The 18621-nt window shown below is 51.0% G+C and overlaps 19 non-coding genes across 19 annotated transcripts; 17 read left to right on the forward strand and 2 right to left on the reverse strand.

The window, feature by feature from the left end:
• Positions 1-560: 560 nt before the first annotated feature.
• Positions 561-633, forward strand: trnak-cuu (transfer RNA lysine (anticodon CUU)). The gene has a single exon. It is a non-coding gene; the product is annotated as a tRNA-Lys (tRNA).
• Positions 634-834: 201 nt separating this feature from the next.
• Positions 835-908, forward strand: trnan-guu (transfer RNA asparagine (anticodon GUU)). Its single transcript has one exon. It is a non-coding gene; the product is annotated as a tRNA-Asn (tRNA).
• Positions 909-2449: 1541 nt separating this feature from the next.
• Positions 2450-2590, forward strand: LOC141312829 (U4 spliceosomal RNA). Its single transcript, XR_012349330.1, has one exon. It is a non-coding gene; the product is annotated as a U4 spliceosomal RNA (small nuclear RNA).
• Positions 2591-3437: 847 nt separating this feature from the next.
• Positions 3438-3510, forward strand: trnak-cuu (transfer RNA lysine (anticodon CUU)). Its single transcript has one exon. It is a non-coding gene; the product is annotated as a tRNA-Lys (tRNA).
• A 201-nt stretch (positions 3511-3711) lies between these two features.
• Positions 3712-3785, forward strand: trnan-guu (transfer RNA asparagine (anticodon GUU)). The gene has a single exon. It is a non-coding gene; the product is annotated as a tRNA-Asn (tRNA).
• A 996-nt stretch (positions 3786-4781) lies between these two features.
• Positions 4782-4863, reverse strand: trnas-gcu (transfer RNA serine (anticodon GCU)). The gene has a single exon. It is a non-coding gene; the product is annotated as a tRNA-Ser (tRNA).
• A 463-nt stretch (positions 4864-5326) lies between these two features.
• LOC141312830 (U4 spliceosomal RNA) lies at positions 5327-5467 on the forward strand. Its single transcript, XR_012349331.1, has one exon. It is a non-coding gene; the product is annotated as a U4 spliceosomal RNA (small nuclear RNA).
• A 1121-nt stretch (positions 5468-6588) lies between these two features.
• On the forward strand, positions 6589-6662 carry trnan-guu (transfer RNA asparagine (anticodon GUU)). Its single transcript has one exon. It is a non-coding gene; the product is annotated as a tRNA-Asn (tRNA).
• A 1538-nt stretch (positions 6663-8200) lies between these two features.
• LOC141312860 (U4 spliceosomal RNA) lies at positions 8201-8341 on the forward strand. The gene has a single exon (XR_012349360.1). It is a non-coding gene; the product is annotated as a U4 spliceosomal RNA (small nuclear RNA).
• Positions 8342-9188: 847 nt separating this feature from the next.
• On the forward strand, positions 9189-9261 carry trnak-cuu (transfer RNA lysine (anticodon CUU)). The gene has a single exon. It is a non-coding gene; the product is annotated as a tRNA-Lys (tRNA).
• Positions 9262-9462: 201 nt separating this feature from the next.
• On the forward strand, positions 9463-9536 carry trnan-guu (transfer RNA asparagine (anticodon GUU)). Its single transcript has one exon. It is a non-coding gene; the product is annotated as a tRNA-Asn (tRNA).
• A 1541-nt stretch (positions 9537-11077) lies between these two features.
• Positions 11078-11218, forward strand: LOC141312831 (U4 spliceosomal RNA). The gene has a single exon (XR_012349332.1). It is a non-coding gene; the product is annotated as a U4 spliceosomal RNA (small nuclear RNA).
• Positions 11219-12065: 847 nt separating this feature from the next.
• On the forward strand, positions 12066-12138 carry trnak-cuu (transfer RNA lysine (anticodon CUU)). The gene has a single exon. It is a non-coding gene; the product is annotated as a tRNA-Lys (tRNA).
• Positions 12139-12339: 201 nt separating this feature from the next.
• Positions 12340-12413, forward strand: trnan-guu (transfer RNA asparagine (anticodon GUU)). The gene has a single exon. It is a non-coding gene; the product is annotated as a tRNA-Asn (tRNA).
• Positions 12414-13409: 996 nt separating this feature from the next.
• Positions 13410-13491, reverse strand: trnas-gcu (transfer RNA serine (anticodon GCU)). Its single transcript has one exon. It is a non-coding gene; the product is annotated as a tRNA-Ser (tRNA).
• A 463-nt stretch (positions 13492-13954) lies between these two features.
• LOC141312833 (U4 spliceosomal RNA) lies at positions 13955-14095 on the forward strand. The gene has a single exon (XR_012349334.1). It is a non-coding gene; the product is annotated as a U4 spliceosomal RNA (small nuclear RNA).
• Positions 14096-15216: 1121 nt separating this feature from the next.
• On the forward strand, positions 15217-15290 carry trnan-guu (transfer RNA asparagine (anticodon GUU)). The gene has a single exon. It is a non-coding gene; the product is annotated as a tRNA-Asn (tRNA).
• Positions 15291-16828: 1538 nt separating this feature from the next.
• Positions 16829-16969, forward strand: LOC141312835 (U4 spliceosomal RNA). The gene has a single exon (XR_012349335.1). It is a non-coding gene; the product is annotated as a U4 spliceosomal RNA (small nuclear RNA).
• A 1121-nt stretch (positions 16970-18090) lies between these two features.
• Positions 18091-18164, forward strand: trnan-guu (transfer RNA asparagine (anticodon GUU)). The gene has a single exon. It is a non-coding gene; the product is annotated as a tRNA-Asn (tRNA).
• Positions 18165-18621: the final 457 nt, after the last annotated feature.

Genomic DNA, 18621 nt, shown 5'->3' on the forward strand with positions numbered 1-18621 from the left:
GTTTCTTTGTTTAACACTCCTGAACCATGTGCATGTGGATGCCTTCTTCGTCTTTTGTTTCAGCCGCCGAGGGCCTGTTTTCCACTGAGGCCCTGCGTCAAACTCCCTATGAGACACAATCGAACGTTAGTAGTAACCTCCGATTACGGCCGAATGTGGATTCTGCTCGGACGACGGGGCACCGGTACATCCTTTGTAGCTTTGGCTTGTTAGCCAAACGCTACAGCAGTTTGCCATTTCCCATGAAATCATCCTTGATTTCCTTAAGAAAGGTGCCCCAAATTGGTGGAAAATCACATCTCAACCATACGCTGTCCAAAGCATTGACCCGCCTTCACGCGGCAAAACAGAACGTGTTGTTGGCCCGCACTGCTGGGTCAAACTGCGCTTCCCAAAAACAGATTGGGTCAAAACCGACAGAAGAAAACTCTAAGCCTGCTCTAAGCCCTACCCACGGGGAGGGCTCGACAGTCTCGCACAACGCGAGAGCCTCCGTTTCGCCTGTGTAATTTGGGGGCCGATGAAAACTGGGTCCGACCCGGTGAAGAAGCCCACGATCAGCCCGGCTAGCTCAGTCGGTAGAGCATGAGACTCTTAATCTCAGGGTCGTGGGTTCGAGCCCCACGTTGGGCGGCTCTGTTGACTCTCTTTCTTCCCAAAAGGGTGGCGGGCTCCAGCGTGCCCATTCGCCGCGCAGGCTGAGTGGATTTTGCGAGCTCCGGAAACATCTTTCAAAACAGATGTCGCTGTTAGTGCGAGCAATTTTAATCCCTATCACTAACCCTAACCCTTGCTTTTACACCGGTGATCCGGCGGCAGCAAGCAACAGCGGCTGTCTCTGTGGCGCAATCGGTTAGCGCGTTCGGCTGTTAACCGAAAGGTTGGTGGTTCGAGCCCACCCAGGGACGTGTGAAATGCCGGAGTTTTGCACGCGTGTCAGGTGTCCACTAACGCCTATGCCATTCTTAGGGTTGCGAGGCACAGCTTTCTCAGGGCGTTTATCTTGTGCACCTTCAATAAGCTGGCTTGTTTTAAAAGAACTCAGCGGCGGGCATTTGGTGAACATTTTCACCAGCTCGAGTAGTTTGCTGTGGCATGTGGATGCCTTCTTAACTGATGATCTGTCTCTGGGGCTCATCTAGTTGACATAGTATCCGCTGACATTCGGCTGAAGGTGCTGATCCACCATCTGCTCTTGGTACGGACTGGAACCGGGGGACTGTAGTGACCATCAGATCGGAATGCAGAATGGATCTGGTGGCTACGGTGACCTCAGAATAAGAAGAAACAGACTAATATTAATGTAGATGCAAAAGTTCCATGTTGCCACAAAGTCAATACCCAATACCCCACCGGGATGACTTGAAATACAGTCAGCATCGGCAATTTTTGCCAGTCTCTCTGGAGGCTTGTTGAGAAAGATAGTCTTGCTTCGTTTTGTTTCCTTTTATTGGCGTGGCTGGTTGTTGGTCCTCGTCAAAGAGGTGTCCACCGATCATAGCGTGCCGGAGCCAGAAGACTTGTTGTTTTGTCAATATGTTCTCAAGACTTTGCGGCAGGTATCAATAAACTACAGCACAATCACAGCTCGCCGCTACCCATCGTAAACAGGTTGGGCCTGTCTGTTCCGGTGGGCTCTCAGTGGTGCTAAAGCATCAAATGAAGAGGATGGGATTCGAACCCACACAAACCAAGGCGTGCCGAGCACAACGGACTAGCCTTGCATCGCCTTAACCACTCGACCACCTTTCGTTTTGCGCGGTCCTTTTGTTTAACACTCCCGATTCAGACCACTAGCTCATTAGTAGAGCGCTCAGTGAACTGAACTGAGTGTGTCAGATAGGGAAGACACACAAAAATTGCAGAGTGGGGTCCCCAAGAGGATCACTGCTAAATGTACCGAACGACGAGGATGGGACTCGAACCCACGCGTGCAGAGCACAATGGATTAGCAGTCCATCGCCTTAACCACTCGGCCACCTCGTCGTATTACGTGCCGTCTTTTATTTAGCACTCCCGATTCAGATCATCAGCTCATTAGTAGAGAACTCAAAGAACTGAACTGAGTGTGTTAGATAAGGAGGACACACAAAAAGTTCAGCATGGGGTCCCCAGGACCTAGATTAAGGTCCAGTGCTAAAGGAACCGAACGACAAGGATGGGATTAGCAGTCCATCGCCTTAACCACTCGGCCTCCCCGCCCCCTTGCTGACTGAGAGAGGCCATGCTGCGGACCTTTTCAGCTGCTGCTGCTGTGCTTTCAGCAGGCTGTTTTGAGCACAGAGGGAATAGTGAATGAGCCGTCTTTTACACACCTCTAATCTGTTCCGTAGAAACACGGTGCAGCAACCCGTGCCAGGAGACTGTTTGTGCGGCAGTTTAAAGCTTACTACCACCTTGTCGGTTCACATCCACGTAGGTGCCTGCAAAGGTCACAACCGTCGCCGGCATTCTTTCGCAGAGGCAATATTGTAGCCTATGAGGTTTATCCGAGGCGCGATCATTGCTGGTTGAAAACTTTACCCAATACCCCGCCAGGATGACTTGAAATACAGTCAGCTTTGGCAATTTTTGCTAGCCTCTCTGGAGGCTTAGAGTATTGTTGAGAAAAAATAGCCTGGTTTCGTTTCTCGTCGAAAAGTTGTCTGCTGATGATTGAGCGCCAGAGCCAGAAGGCTTGTTGTTTTGTAAATATGTCCTCAAGACGGGTATCATTAAACTGCAGCGCAATTACAGCTCACCGTTACCCATCGTAAACAGGTTGGGCCTGTCTGGTCCGGTGGGCTCTCAGTGGCGCTAAAGCTTCCAGTGCATGTCGAGCACAATGTATTAGCCTTCCACCGCCTTACCCGCTGGACCACCTCGTCATCTTGCGTGGTTTCTTTGTTTAACACTCCTGAACCATGTGCATGTGGATGCCTTCTTCGTCTTTTGTTTCAGCCGCCGAGGGCCTGTTTTCCACTGAGGCCCTGCGTCAAACTCCCTATGAGACACAATCGAACGTTAGTAGTAACCTCCGATTACGGCCGAATGTGGATTCTGCTCGGACGACGGGGCACCGGTACATCCTTTGTAGCTTTGGCTTGTTAGCCAAACGCTACAGCAGTTTGCCATTTCCCATGAAATCATCCTTGATTTCCTTAAGAAAGGTGCCCCAAATTGGTGGAAAATCACATCTCAACCATACGCTGTCCAAAGCATTGACCCGCCTTCACGCGGCAAAACAGAACGTGTTGTTGGCCCGCACTGCTGGGTCAAACTGCGCTTCCCAAAAACAGATTGGGTCAAAACCGACAGAAGAAAACTCTAAGCCTGCTCTAAGCCCTACCCACGGGGAGGGCTCGACAGTCTCGCACAACGCGAGAGCCTCCGTTTCGCCTGTGTAATTTGGGGGCCGATGAAAACTGGGTCCGACCCGGTGAAGAAGCCCACGATCAGCCCGGCTAGCTCAGTCGGTAGAGCATGAGACTCTTAATCTCAGGGTCGTGGGTTCGAGCCCCACGTTGGGCGGCTCTGTTGACTCTCTTTCTTCCCAAAAGGGTGGCGGGCTCCAGCGTGCCCATTCGCCGCGCAGGCTGAGTGGATTTTGCGAGCTCCGGAAACATCTTTCAAAACAGATGTCGCTGTTAGTGCGAGCAATTTTAATCCCTATCACTAACCCTAACCCTTGCTTTTACACCGGTGATCCGGCGGCAGCAAGCAACAGCGGCTGTCTCTGTGGCGCAATCGGTTAGCGCGTTCGGCTGTTAACCGAAAGGTTGGTGGTTCGAGCCCACCCAGGGACGTGTGAAATGCCGGAGTTTTGCACGCGCGTCAGGTGTCCACTAACGCCTATGCCATTCTTAGGGTTGCGAGGCACAGCTTTCTCAGGGCGTTTATCTTGTGCACCTTCAATAAGCTGGCTTGTTTTAAAAGAACTCAGCGGCGGGCATTTGGTGAACATTTTCACCAGCTCGAGTAGTTTGCTGTGGCATGTGGATGCCTTCTTAACTGATGATCTGTCTCTGGGGCTCATCTAGTTGACATAGTATCCGCTGACATTCGGCTGAAGGTGCTGATCCACCATCTGCTCTTGGTACGGACTGGAACCGGGGGACTGTAGTGACCATCAGATCGGAATGCAGAATGGATCTGGTGGCTACGGTGACCTCAGAATAAGAAGAAACAGACTAATATTAATGTAGATGCAAAAGTTCCATGTTGCCACAAAGTCAATACCCAATACCCCACCGGGATGACTTGAAATACAGTCAGCATCGGCAATTTTTGCCAGTCTCTCTGGAGGCTTGTTGAGAAAGATAGTCTTGCTTCGTTTTGTTTCCTTTTATTGGCGTGGCTGGTTGTTGGTCCTCGTCAAAGAGGTGTCCACCGATCATAGCGTGCCGGAGCCAGAAGACTTGTTGTTTTGTCAATATGTTCTCAAGACTTTGCGGCAGGTATCAATAAACTACAGCACAATCACAGCTCGCCGCTACCCATCGTAAACAGGTTGGGCCTGTCTGTTCCGGTGGGCTCTCAGTGGTGCTAAAGCATCAAATGAAGAGGATGGGATTCGAACCCACACAAACCAAGGCGTGCCGAGCACAACGGACTAGCCTTGCATCGCCTTAACCACTCGACCACCTTTCGTTTTGCGCGGTCCTTTTGTTTAACACTCCCGATTCAGACCACCAGCTCATTAGTAGAGCGCTCAGTGAACTGAACTGAGTGTGTCAGATAGGGAAGACACACAAAAATTGCAGAGTGGGGTCCCCAAGAGGATCACTGCTAAATGTACCGAACGACGAGGATGGGATTCGAACCCACGCGTGCAGAGCACAATGGATTAGCAGTCCATCGCCTTAACCACTCGGCCACCTCGTCGTATTACGTGCCGTCTTTTATTTAGCACTCCCGATTCAGATCATCAGCTCATTAGTAGAGAACTCAAAGAACTGAACTGAGTGTGTTAGATAAGGAGGACACACAAAAAGTTCAGCATGGGGTCCCCAGGACCTAGATTAAGGTCCAGTGCTAAAGGAACCGAACGACAAGGATGGGATTAGCAGTCCATCGGCTTAACCACTCGGCCTCCCCGCCCCCTTGCTGACTGAGAGAGGCCATGCTGCGGACCTTTTCAGCTGCTGCTGCTGTGCTTTCAGCAGGCTGTTTTGAGCACAGAGGGAATAGTGAATGAGCCGTCTTTTACACACCTCTAATCTGTTCCGTAGAAACACGGTGCAGCAACCCGTGCCAGGAGACTGTTTGTGCGGCAGTTTAAAGCTTACTACCACCTTGTCGGTTCACATCCACGTAGGTGCCTGCAAAGGTCACAACCGTCGCCGGCATTCTTTCGCAGAGGCAATATTGTAGCCTATGAGGTTTATCCGAGGCGCGATCATTGCTGGTTGAAAACTTTACCCAATACCCCGCCAGGATGACTTGAAATACAGTCAGCTTTGGCAATTTTTGCTAGCCTCTCTGGAGGCTTAGAGTATTGTTGAAAAAAAATAGCCTGGTTTCGTTTCTCGTCGAAAAGTTGTCTGCTGATGATTGAGCGCCAGAGCCAGAAGGCTTGTTGTTTTGTAAATATGTCCTCAAGACGGGTATCATTAAACTGCAGCGCAATTACAGCTCACCGTTACCCATCGTAAACAGGTTGGGCCTGTCTGGTCCGGTGGGCTCTCAGTGGCGCTAAAGCTTCCAGTGCATGTCGAGCACAATGTATTAGCCTTCCACCGCCTTACCCGCTGGACCACCTCGTCATCTTGCGTGGTTTCTTTGTTTAACACTCCTGAACCATGTGCATGTGGATGCCTTCTTCGTCTTTTGTTTCAGCCGCCGAGGGCCTGTTTTCCACTGAGGCCCTGCGTCAAACTCCCTATGAGACACAATCGAACGTTAGTAGTAACCTCCGATTACGGCCGAATGTGGATTCTGCTCGGACGACGGGGCACCGGTACATCCTTTGTAGCTTTGGCTTGTTAGCCAAACGCTACAGCAGTTTGCCATTTCCCATGAAATCATCCTTGATTTCCTTAAGAAAGGTGCCCCAAATTGGTGGAAAATCACATCTCAACCATACGCTGTCCAAAGCATTGACCCGCCTTCACGCGGCAAAACAGAACGTGTTGTTGGCCCGCACTGCTGGGTCAAACTGCGCTTCCCAAAAACAGATTGGGTCAAAACCGACAGAAGAAAACTCTAAGCCTGCTCTAAGCCCTACCCACGGGGAGGGCTCGACAGTCTCGCACAACGCGAGAGCCTCCGTTTCGCCTGTGTAATTTGGGGGCCGATGAAAACTGGGTCCGACCCGGTGAAGAAGCCCACGACCAGCCCGGCTAGCTCAGTCGGTAGAGCATGATACTCTTAATCTCAGGGTCGTGGGTTCGAGCCCCACGTTGGGCGGCTCTGTTGACTCTCTTTCTTCCCAAAAGGGTGGCGGGCTCCAGCGTGCCCATTCGCCGCGCAGGCTGAGTGGATTTTGCGAGCTCCGGAAACATCTTTCAAAACAGATGTCGCTGTTAGTGCGAGCAATTTTAATCCCTATCACTAACCCTAACCCTTGCTTTTACACCGGTGATCCGGCGGCAGCAAGCAACAGCGGCTGTCTCTGTGGCGCAATCGGTTAGCGCGTTCGGCTGTTAACCGAAAGGTTGGTGGTTCGAGCCCACCCAGGGACGTGTGAAATGCCGGAGTTTTGCACGCGCGTCAGGTGTCCACTAACGCCTATGCCATTCTTAGGGTTGCGAGGCACAGCTTTCTCAGGGCGTTTATCTTGTGCACCTTCAATAAGCTGGCTTGTTTTAAAAGAACTCAGCGGCGGGCATTTGGTGAACATTTTCACCAGCTCGAGTAGTTTGCTGTGGCATGTGGATGCCTTCTTTACTGATGATCTGTCTCTGGGGCTCATCTAGTTGACATAGTATCCGCTGACATTCGGCTGAAGGTGCTGATCCACCATCTGCTCTTGGTACGGACTGGAACCGGGGGACTGTAGTGACCATCAGATCGGAATGCAGAATGGATCTGGTGGCTACGGTGACCTCAGAATAAGAAGAAACAGACTAATATTAATGTAGATGCAAAAGTTCCATGTTGCCACAAAGTCAATACCCAATACCCCACCGGGATGACTTGAAATACAGTCAGCATCGGCAATTTTTGCCAGTCTCTCTGGAGGCTTGTTGAGAAAGATAGTCTTGCTTCGTTTTGTTTCCTTTTATTGGCGTGGCTGGTTGTTGGTCCTCGTCAAAGAGGTGTCCACCGATCATAGCGTGCCGGAGCCAGAAGACTTGTTGTTTTGTCAATATGTTCTCAAGACTTTGCGGCAGGTATCAATAAACTACAGCACAATCACAGCTCGCCGCTACCCATCGTAAACAGGTTGGGCCTGTCTGTTCCGGTGGGCTCTCAGTGGTGCTAAAGCATCAAATGAAGAGGATGGGATTCGAACCCACACAAACCAAGGCGTGCCGAGCACAACGGACTAGCCTTGCATCGCCTTAACCACTCGACCACCTTTCGTTTTGCGCGGTCCTTTTGTTTAACACTCCCGATTCAGACCACCAGCTCATTAGTAGAGCTCTCAGTGAACTGAACTGAGTGTGTCAGATAGGGAAGACACACAAAAATTGCAGAGTGGGGTCCCCAGGACCGCTGCTAAATGTACCGAACGACGAGGATGGGATTCGAACCTACGCGTGCAGAGCACAATGGATTAGCAGTCCATCGCCTTAACCACTCGGCCACCTCGTCGTATTACGTGCCGTCTTTTATTTAGCACTCCCGATTCAGATCATCAGCTCATTAGTAGAGAACTCAAAGAACTGAACTGAGTGTGTTAGATAAGGAGGACACACAAAAAGTTCAGCATGGGGTCCCCAGGACCTAGATTAAGGTCCAGTGCTAAAGGAACCGAACGACAAGGATGGGATTAGCAGTCCATCGCCTTAACCACTCGGCCTCCCCGCCCCCTTGCTGACTGAGAGAGGCCATGCTGCGGACCTTTTCAGCTGCTGCTGCTGTGCTTTCAGCAGGCTGTTTTGAGCACAGAGGGAATAGTGAATGAGCCGTCTTTTACACACCTCTAATCTGTTCCGTAGAAACACGATGCAGCAACCCGTGCCAGGAGAATGTTTGTGCGGCAGTTTAAAGCTTGCTACCACCTTGTCGGTTCACATCCACGTAGGTGCCTGCAAAGGTCACGACCGTCGCCGGCATTCTTTCGTAGAGGCAATATTGTAGCCTATGAGGTTTATCCGAGGCGCGATCATTGCTGGTTGAAAACTTTACCCAATACCCCGCCCGGATGACTTGAAATACAGTCAGCTTTGGCAATTTTTGCTAGCCTCTCTGGAGGCTTAGAGTATTGTTGAGAAAAAATAGCCTGGCTTTGTTTCTCGTCAAAAAGGTGTCTGCTTATGATTGAGCGCCAGAGCCAGAAGGCTTGTTGTTTTGTGAATATGTCCTCAAGACGGGTATCATTAAACTGCAGCGCAATTACAGCTCACCGTTACCCATCGTAAACAGGTTGGGCCTGTCTGGTCCGGTGGGCTCTCAGTGGCGCTAAAGCTTCCAGTGCATGTCGAGCACAATGTATTAGCCTTCCACCGCCTTACCCGCTGGACCACCTCGTCATCTTGCGTGGTTTCTTTGTTTAACACTCCTGAACCATGTGCATGTGGATGCCTTCTTCGTCTTTTGTTTCAGCCGCCGAGGGCCTGTTTTCCACTGAGGCCCTGCGTCAAACTCCCTATGAGACACAATCGAACGTTAGTAGTAACCTCCGATTACGGCCGAATGTGGATTCTGCTCGGACGACGGGGCACCGGTACATCCTTTGTAGCTTTGGCTTGTTAGCCAAACGCTACAGCAGTTTGCCATTTCCCATGAAATCATCCTTGATTTCCTTAAGAAAGGTGCCCCAAATTGGTGGAAAATCACATCTCAACCATACACTGTCCAAAGCATTGACCCGCCTTCACGCGGCAAAACAGAACGTGTTGTTGGCCCGCACTGCTGGGTCAAACTGCGCTTCCCAAAAACAGATTGGGTCAAAACCGACAGAAGAAAACTCTAAGCCTGCTCTAAGCCCTACCCACGGGGAGGGCTCGACAGTCTCGCACAACGCGAGAGCCTCCGTTTCGCCTGTGTAATTTGGGGGCCGATGAAAACTGGGTCCGACCCGGTGAAGAAGCCCACGATCAGCCCGGCTAGCTCAGTCGGTAGAGCATGAGACTCTTAATCTCAGGGTCGTGGGTTCGAGCCCCACGTTGGGCGGCTCTGTTGACTCTCTTTCTTCCCAAAAGGGTGGCGGGCTCCAGCGTGCCCATTCGCCGCGCAGGCTGAGTGGATTTTGCGAGCTCCGGAAACATCTTTCAAAACAGATGTCGCTGTTAGTGCGAGCAATTTTAATCCCTATCACTAACCCTAACCCTTGCTTTTACACCGGTGATCCGGCGGCAGCAAGCAACAGCGGCTGTCTCTGTGGCGCAATCGGTTAGCGCGTTCGGCTGTTAACCGAAAGGTTGGTGGTTCGAGCCCACCCAGGGACGTGTGAAATGCCGGAGTTTTGCACGCGCGTCAGGTGTCCACTAACGCCTATGCCATTCTTAGGGTTGCGAGGCACAGCTTTCTCAGGGCGTTTATCTTGTGCACCTTCAATAAGCTGGCTTGTTTTAAAAGAACTCAGCGGCGGGCATTTGGTGAACATTTTCACCAGCTCGAGTAGTTTGCTGTGGCATGTGGATGCCTTCTTAACTGATGATCTGTCTCTGGGGCTCATCTAGTTGACATAGTATCCGCTGACATTCGGCTGAAGGTGCTGATCCACCATCTGCTCTTGGTACGGACTGGAACCGGGGGACTGTAGTGACCATCAGATCGGAATGCAGAATGGATCTGGTGGCTACGGTGACCTCAGAATAAGAAGAAACAGACTAATATTAATGTAGATGCAAAAGTTCCATGTTGCCACAAAGTCAATACCCAATACCCCACCGGGATGACTTGAAATACAGTCAGCATCGGCAATTTTTGCCAGTCTCTCTGGAGGCTTGTTGAGAAAGATAGTCTTGCTTCGTTTTGTTTCCTTTTATTGGCGTGGCTGGTTGTTGGTCCTCGTCAAAGAGGTGTCCACCGATCATAGCGTGCCGGAGCCAGAAGACTTGTTGTTTTGTCAATATGTTCTCAAGACTTTGCGGCAGGTATCAATAAACTACAGCACAATCACAGCTCGCCGCTACCCATCGTAAACAGGTTGGGCCTGTCTGTTCCGGTGGGCTCTCAGTGGTGCTAAAGCATCAAATGAAGAGGATGGGATTCGAACCCACACAAACCAAGGCGTGCCGAGCACAACGGACTAGCCTTGCATCGCCTTAACCACTCGACCACCTTTCGTTTTGCGCGGTCCTTTTGTTTAACACTCCCGATTCAGACCACCAGCTCATTAGTAGAGCGCTCAGTGAACTGAACTGAGTGTGTCAGATAGGGAAGACACACAAAAATTGCAGAGTGGGGTCCCCAAGAGGATCACTGCTAAATGTACCGAACGACGAGGATGGGACTCGAACCCACGCGTGCAGAGCACAATGGATTAGCAGTCCATCGCCTTAACCACTCGGCCACCTCGTCGTATTACGTGCCGTCTTTTATTTAGCACTCCCGATTCAGATCATCAGCTCATTAGTAGAGAACTCAAAGAACTGAACTGAGTGTGTTAGATAAGGAGGACACACAAAAAGTTCAGCATGGGGTCCCCAGGACCTAGATTAAGGTCCAGTGCTAAAGGAACCGAACGACAAGGATGGGATTAGCAGTCCATCGCCTTAACCACTCGGCCTCCCCGCCCCCTTGCTGACTGAGAGAGGCCATGCTGCGGACCTTTTCAGCTGCTGCTGCTGTGCTTTCAGCAGGCTGTTTTGAGCACAGAGGGAATAGTGAATGAGCCGTCTTTTACACACCTCTAATCTGTTCCGTAGAAACACGGTGCAGCAACCCGTGCCAGGAGACTGTTTGTGCGGCAGTTTAAAGCTTACTACCACCTTGTCGGTTCACATCCACGTAGGTGCCTGCAAAGGTCACAACCGTCGCCGGCATTCTTTCGCAGAGGCAATATTGTAGCCTATGAGGTTTATCCGAGGCGCGATCATTGCTGGTTGAAAACTTTACCCAATACCCCGCCAGGATGACTTGAAATACAGTCAGCTTTGGCAATTTTTGCTAGCCTCTCTGGAGGCTTAGAGTATTGTTGAGAAAAAATAGCCTGGTTTCGTTTCTCGTCGAAAAGTTGTCTGCTGATGATTGAGCGCCAGAGCCAGAAGGCTTGTTGTTTTGTAAATATGTCCTCAAGACGGGTATCATTAAACTGCAGCGCAATTACAGCTCACCGTTACCCATCGTAAACAGGTTGGGCCTGTCTGGTCCGGTGGGCTCTCAGTGGCGCTAAAGCTTCCAGTGCATGTCGAGCACAATGTATTAGCCTTCCACCGCCTTACCCGCTGGACCACCTCGTCATCTTGCGTGGTTTCTTTGTTTAACACTCCTGAACCATGTGCATGTGGATGCCTTCTTCGTCTTTTGTTTCAGCCGCCGAGGGCCTGTTTTCCACTGAGGCCCTGCGTCAAACTCCCTATGAGACACAATCGAACGTTAGTAGTAACCTCCGATTACGGCCGAATGTGGATTCTGCTCGGACGACGGGGCACCGGTACATCCTTTGTAGCTTTGGCTTGTTAGCCAAACGCTACAGCAGTTTGCCATTTCCCATGAAATCATCCTTGATTTCCTTAAGAAAGGTGCCCCAAATTGGTGGAAAATCACATCTCAACCATACGCTGTCCAAAGCATTGACCCGCCTTCACGCGGCAAAACAGAACGTGTTGTTGGCCCGCACTGCTGGGTCAAACTGCGCTTCCCAAAAACAGATTGGGTCAAAACCGACAGAAGAAAACTCTAAGCCTGCTCTAAGCCCTACCCACGGGGAGGGCTCGACAGTCTCGCACAACGCGAGAGCCTCCGTTTCGCCTGTGTAATTTGGGGGCCGATGAAAACTGGGTCCGACCCGGTGAAGAAGCCCACGATCAGCCCGGCTAGCTCAGTCGGTAGAGCATGAGACTCTTAATCTCAGGGTCGTGGGTTCGAGCCCCACGTTGGGCGGCTCTGTTGACTCTCTTTCTTCCCAAAAGGGTGGCGGGCTCCAGCGTGCCCATTCGCCGCGCAGGCTGAGTGGATTTTGCGAGCTCCGGAAACATCTTTCAAAACAGATGTCGCTGTTAGTGCGAGCAATTTTAATCCCTATCACTAACCCTAACCCTTGCTTTTACACCGGTGATCCGGCGGCAGCAAGCAACAGCGGCTGTCTCTGTGGCGCAATCGGTTAGCGCGTTCGGCTGTTAACCGAAAGGTTGGTGGTTCGAGCCCACCCAGGGACGTGTGAAATGCCGGAGTTTTGCACGCGCGTCAGGTGTCCACTAACGCCTATGCCATTCTTAGGGTTGCGAGGCACAGCTTTCTCAGGGCGTTTATCTTGTGCACCTTCAATAAGCTGGCTTGTTTTAAAAGAACTCAGCGGCGGGCATTTGGTGAACATTTTCACCAGCTCGAGTAGTTTGCTGTGGCATGTGGATGCCTTCTTAACTGATGATCTGTCTCTGGGGCTCATCTAGTTGACATAGTATCCGCTGACATTCGGCTGAAGGTGCTGATCCACCATCTGCTCTTGGTACGGACTGGAACCGGGGGACTGTAGTGACCATCAGATCGGAATGCAGAATGGATCTGGTGGCTACGGTGACCTCAGAATAAGAAGAAACAGACTAATATTAATGTAGATGCAAAAGTTCCATGTTGCCACAAAGTCAATACCCAATACCCCACCGGGATGACTTGAAATACAGTCAGCATCGGCAATTTTTGCCAGTCTCTCTGGAGGCTTGTTGAGAAAGATAGTCTTGCTTCGTTTTGTTTCCTTTTATTGGCGTGGCTGGTTGTTGGTCCTCGTCAAAGAGGTGTCCACCGATCATAGCGTGCCGGAGCCAGAAGACTTGTTGTTTTGTCAATATGTTCTCAAGACTTTGCGGCAGGTATCAATAAACTACAGCACAATCACAGCTCGCCGCTACCCATCGTAAACAGGTTGGGCCTGTCTGTTCCGGTGGGCTCTCAGTGGTGCTAAAGCATCAAATGAAGAGGATGGGATTCGAACCCACACAAACCAAGGCGTGCCGAGCACAACGGACTAGCCTTGCATCGCCTTAACCACTCGACCACCTTTCGTTTTGCGCGGTCCTTTTGTTTAACACTCCCGATTCAGACCACCAGCTCATTAGTAGAGCGCTCAGTGAACTGAACTGAGTGTGTCAGATAGGGAAGACACACAAAAATTGCAGAGTGGGGTCCCCAAGAGGATCACTGCTAAATGTACCGAACGACGAGGATGGGATTCGAACCCACGCGTGCAGAGCACAATGGATTAGCAGTCCATCGCCTTAACCACTCGGCCACCTCGTCGTATTACGTGCCGTCTTTTATTTAGCACTCCCGATTCAGATCATCAGCTCATTAGTAGAGAACTCAAAGAACTGAACTGAGTGTGTTAGATAAGGAGGACACACAAAAAGTTCAGCATGGGGTCCCCAGGACCTAGATTAAGGTCCAGTGCTAAAGGAACCGAACGACAAGGATGGGATTAGCAGTCCATCGGCTTAACCACTCGGCCTCCCCGCCCCCTTGCTGACTGAGAGAGGCCATGCTGCGGACCTTTTCAGCTGCTGCTGCTGTGCTTTCAGCAGGCTGTTTTGAGCACAGAGGGAATAGTGAATGAGCCGTCTTTTACACACCTCTAATCTGTTCCGTAGAAACACGGTGCAGCAACCCGTGCCAGGAGACTGTTTGTGCGGCAGTTTAAAGCTTACTACCACCTTGTCGGTTCACATCCACGTAGGTGCCTGCAAAGGTCACAACCGTCGCCGGCATTCTTTCGCAGAGGCAATATTGTAGCCTATGAGGTTTATCCGAGGCGCGATCATTGCTGGTTGAAAACTTTACCCAATACCCCGCCAGGATGACTTGAAATACAGTCAGCTTTGGCAATTTTTGCTAGCCTCTCTGGAGGCTTAGAGTATTGTTGAGAAAAAATAGCCTGGTTTCGTTTCTCGTCGAAAAGTTGTCTGCTGATGATTGAGCGCCAGAGCCAGAAGGCTTGTTGTTTTGTAAATATGTCCTCAAGACGGGTATCATTAAACTGCAGCGCAATTACAGCTCACCGTTACCCATCGTAAACAGGTTGGGCCTGTCTGGTCCGGTGGGCTCTCAGTGGCGCTAAAGCTTCCAGTGCATGTCGAGCACAATGTATTAGCCTTCCACCGCCTTACCCGCTGGACCACCTCGTCATCTTGCGTGGTTTCTTTGTTTAACACTCCTGAACCATGTGCATGTGGATGCCTTCTTCGTCTTTTGTTTCAGCCGCCGAGGGCCTGTTTTCCACTGAGGCCCTGCGTCAAACTCCCTATGAGACACAATCGAACGTTAGTAGTAACCTCCGATTACGGCCGAATGTGGATTCTGCTCGGACGACGGGGCACCGGTACATCCTTTGTAGCTTTGGCTTGTTAGCCAAACGCTACAGCAGTTTGCCATTTCCCATGAAATCATCCTTGATTTCCTTAAGAAAGGTGCCCCAAATTGGTGGAAAATCACATCTCAACCATACGCTGTCCAAAGCATTGACCCGCCTTCACGCGGCAAAACAGAACGTGTTGTTGGCCCGCACTGCTGGGTCAAACTGCGCTTCCCAAAAACAGATTGGGTCAAAACCGACAGAAGAAAACTCTAAGCCTGCTCTAAGCCCTACCCACGGGGAGGGCTCGACAGTCTCGCACAACGCGAGAGCCTCCGTTTCGCCTGTGTAATTTGGGGGCCGATGAAAACTGGGTCCGACCCGGTGAAGAAGCCCACGACCAGCCCGGCTAGCTCAGTCGGTAGAGCATGATACTCTTAATCTCAGGGTCGTGGGTTCGAGCCCCACGTTGGGCGGCTCTGTTGACTCTCTTTCTTCCCAAAAGGGTGGCGGGCTCCAGCGTGCCCATTCGCCGCGCAGGCTGAGTGGATTTTGCGAGCTCCGGAAACATCTTTCAAAACAGATGTCGCTGTTAGTGCGAGCAATTTTAATCCCTATCACTAACCCTAACCCTTGCTTTTACACCGGTGATCCGGCGGCAGCAAGCAACAGCGGCTGTCTCTGTGGCGCAATCGGTTAGCGCGTTCGGCTGTTAACCGAAAGGTTGGTGGTTCGAGCCCACCCAGGGACGTGTGAAATGCCGGAGTTTTGCACGCGCGTCAGGTGTCCACTAACGCCTATGCCATTCTTAGGGTTGCGAGGCACAGCTTTCTCAGGGCGTTTATCTTGTGCACCTTCAATAAGCTGGCTTGTTTTAAAAGAACTCAGCGGCGGGCATTTGGTGAACATTTTCACCAGCTCGAGTAGTTTGCTGTGGCATGTGGATGCCTTCTTTACTGATGATCTGTCTCTGGGGCTCATCTAGTTGACATAGTATCCGCTGACATTCGGCTGAAGGTGCTGATCCACCATCTGCTCTTGGTACGGACTGGAACCGGGGGACTGTAGTGACCATCAGATCGGAATGCAGAATGGATCTGGTGGCTACGGTGACCTCAGAATAAGAAGAAACAGACTAATATTAATGTAGATGCAAAAGTTCCATGTTGCCACAAAGTCAATACCCAATACCCCACCGGGATGACTTGAAATACAGTCAGCATCGGCAATTTTTGCCAGTCTCTCTGGAGGCTTGTTGAGAAAGATAGTCTTGCTTCGTTTTGTTTCCTTTTATTGGCGTGGCTAGTTGTTGGTCCTCGTCAAAGAGGTGTCCACCGATCATAGCGTGCCGGAGCCAGAAGACTTGTTGTTTTGTCAATATGTTCTCAAGACTTTGCGGCAGGTATCAATAAACTACAGCACAATCACAGCTCGCCGCTACCCATCGTAAACAGGTTGGGCCTGTCTGTTCCGGTGGGCTCTCAGTGGTGCTAAAGCATCAAATGAAGAGGATGGGATTCGAACCCACACAAACCAAGGCGTGCCGAGCACAACGGACTAGCCTTGCATCGCCTTAACCACTCGACCACCTTTCGTTTTGCGCGGTCCTTTTGTTTAACACTCCCGATTCAGACCACCAGCTCATTAGTAGAGCTCTCAGTGAACTGAACTGAGTGTGTCAGATAGGGAAGACACACAAAAATTGCAGAGTGGGGTCCCCAGGACCGCTGCTAAATGTACCGAACGACGAGGATGGGATTCGAACCTACGCGTGCAGAGCACAATGGATTAGCAGTCCATCGCCTTAACCACTCGGCCACCTCGTCGTATTACGTGCCGTCTTTTATTTAGCACTCCCGATTCAGATCATCAGCTCATTAGTAGAGAACTCAAAGAACTGAACTGAGTGTGTTAGATAAGGAGGACACACAAAAAGTTCAGCATGGGGTCCCCAGGACCTAGATTAAGGTCCAGTGCTAAAGGAACCGAACGACAAGGATGGGATTAGCAGTCCATCGGCTTAACCACTCGGCCTCCCCGCCCCCTTGCTGACTGAGAGAGGCCATGCTGCGGACCTTTTCAGCTGCTGCTGCTGTGCTTTCAGCAGGCTGTTTTGAGCACAGAGGGAATAGTGAATGAGCCGTCTTTTACACACCTCTAATCTGTTCCGTAGAAACACGATGCAGCAACCCGTGCCAGGAGACTGTTTGTGCGGCAGTTTAAAGCTTACTACCACCTTGTCGGTTCACATCCACGTAGGTGCCTGCAAAGGTCACAACCGTCGCCGGCATTCTTTCGCAGAGGCAATATTGTAGCCTATGAGGTTTATCCGAGGCGCGATCATTGCTGGTTGAAAACTTTACCCAATACCCCGCCAGGATGACTTGAAATACAGTCAGCTTTGGCAATTTTTGCTAGCCTCTCTGGAGGCTTAGAGTATTGTTGAGAAAAAATAGCCTGGTTTCGTTTCTCGTCGAAAAGTTGTCTGCTGATGATTGAGCGCCAGAGCCAGAAGGCTTGTTGTTTTGTAAATATGTCCTCAAGACGGGTATCATTAAACTGCAGCGCAATTACAGCTCACCGTTACCCATCGTAAACAGGTTGGGCCTGTCTGGTCCGGTGGGCTCTCAGTGGCGCTAAAGCTTCCAGTGCATGTCGAGCACAATGTATTAGCCTTCCACCGCCTTACCCGCTGGACCACCTCGTCATCTTGCGTGGTTTCTTTGTTTAACACTCCTGAACCATGTGCATGTGGATGCCTTCTTCGTCTTTTGTTTCAGCCGCCGAGGGCCTGTTTTCCACTGAGGCCCTGCGTCAAACTCCCTATGAGACACAATCGAACGTTAGTAGTAACCTCCGATTACGGCCGAATGTGGATTCTGCTCGGACGACGGGGCACCGGTACATCCTTTGTAGCTTTGGCTTGTTAGCCAAACGCTACAGCAGTTTGCCATTTCCCATGAAATCATCCTTGATTTCCTTAAGAAAGGTGCCCCAAATTGGTGGAAAATCACATCTCAACCATACGCTGTCCAAAGCATTGACCCGCCTTCACGCGGCAAAACAGAACGTGTTGTTGGCCCGCACTGCTGGGTCAAACTGCGCTTCCCAAAAACAGATTGGGTCAAAACCGACAGAAGAAAACTCTAAGCCTGCTCTAAGCCCTACCCACGGGGAGGGCTCGACAGTCTCGCACAACGCGAGAGCCTCCGTTTCGCCTGTGTAATTTGGGGGCCGATGAAAACTGGGTCCGACCCGGTGAAGAAGCCCACGACCAGCCCGGCTAGCTCAGTCGGTAGAGCATGATACTCTTAATCTCAGGGTCGTGGGTTCGAGCCCCACGTTGGGCGGCTCTGTTGACTCTCTTTCTTCCCAAAAGGGTGGCGGGCTCCAGCGTGCCCATTCGCCGCGCAGGCTGAGTGGATTTTGCGAGCTCCGGAAACATCTTTCAAAACAGATGTCGCTGTTAGTGCGAGCAATTTTAATCCCTATCACTAACCCTAACCCTTGCTTTTACACCGGTGATCCGGCGGCAGCAAGCAACAGCGGCTGTCTCTGTGGCGCAATCGGTTAGCGCGTTCGGCTGTTAACCGAAAGGTTGGTGGTTCGAGCCCACCCAGGGACGTGTGAAATGCCGGAGTTTTGCACGCGCGTCAGGTGTCCACTAACGCCTATGCCATTCTTAGGGTTGCGAGGCACAGCTTTCTCAGGGCGTTTATCTTGTGCACCTTCAATAAGCTGGCTTGTTTTAAAAGAACTCAGCGGCGGGCATTTGGTGAACATTTTCACCAGCTCGAGTAGTTTGCTGTGGCATGTGGATGCCTTCTTTACTGATGATCTGTCTCTGGGGCTCATCTAGTTGACATAGTATCCGCTGACATTCGGCTGAAGGTGCTGATCCACCATCTGCTCTTGGTACGGACTGGAACCGGGGGACTGTAGTGACCATCAGATCGGAATGCAGAATGGATCTGGTGGCTACGGTGACCTCAGAATAAGAAGAAACAGACTAATATTAATGTAGATGCAAAAGTTCCATGTTGCCACAAAGTCAATACCCAATACCCCACCGGGATGACTTG

The sequence above is a fragment of the Garra rufa genome, unplaced genomic scaffold, assembly GCF_049309525.1.
Source record: "Garra rufa unplaced genomic scaffold, GarRuf1.0 hap1_unplaced_005, whole genome shotgun sequence".
Taxonomy (NCBI): domain Eukaryota; kingdom Metazoa; phylum Chordata; class Actinopteri; order Cypriniformes; family Cyprinidae; genus Garra; species Garra rufa.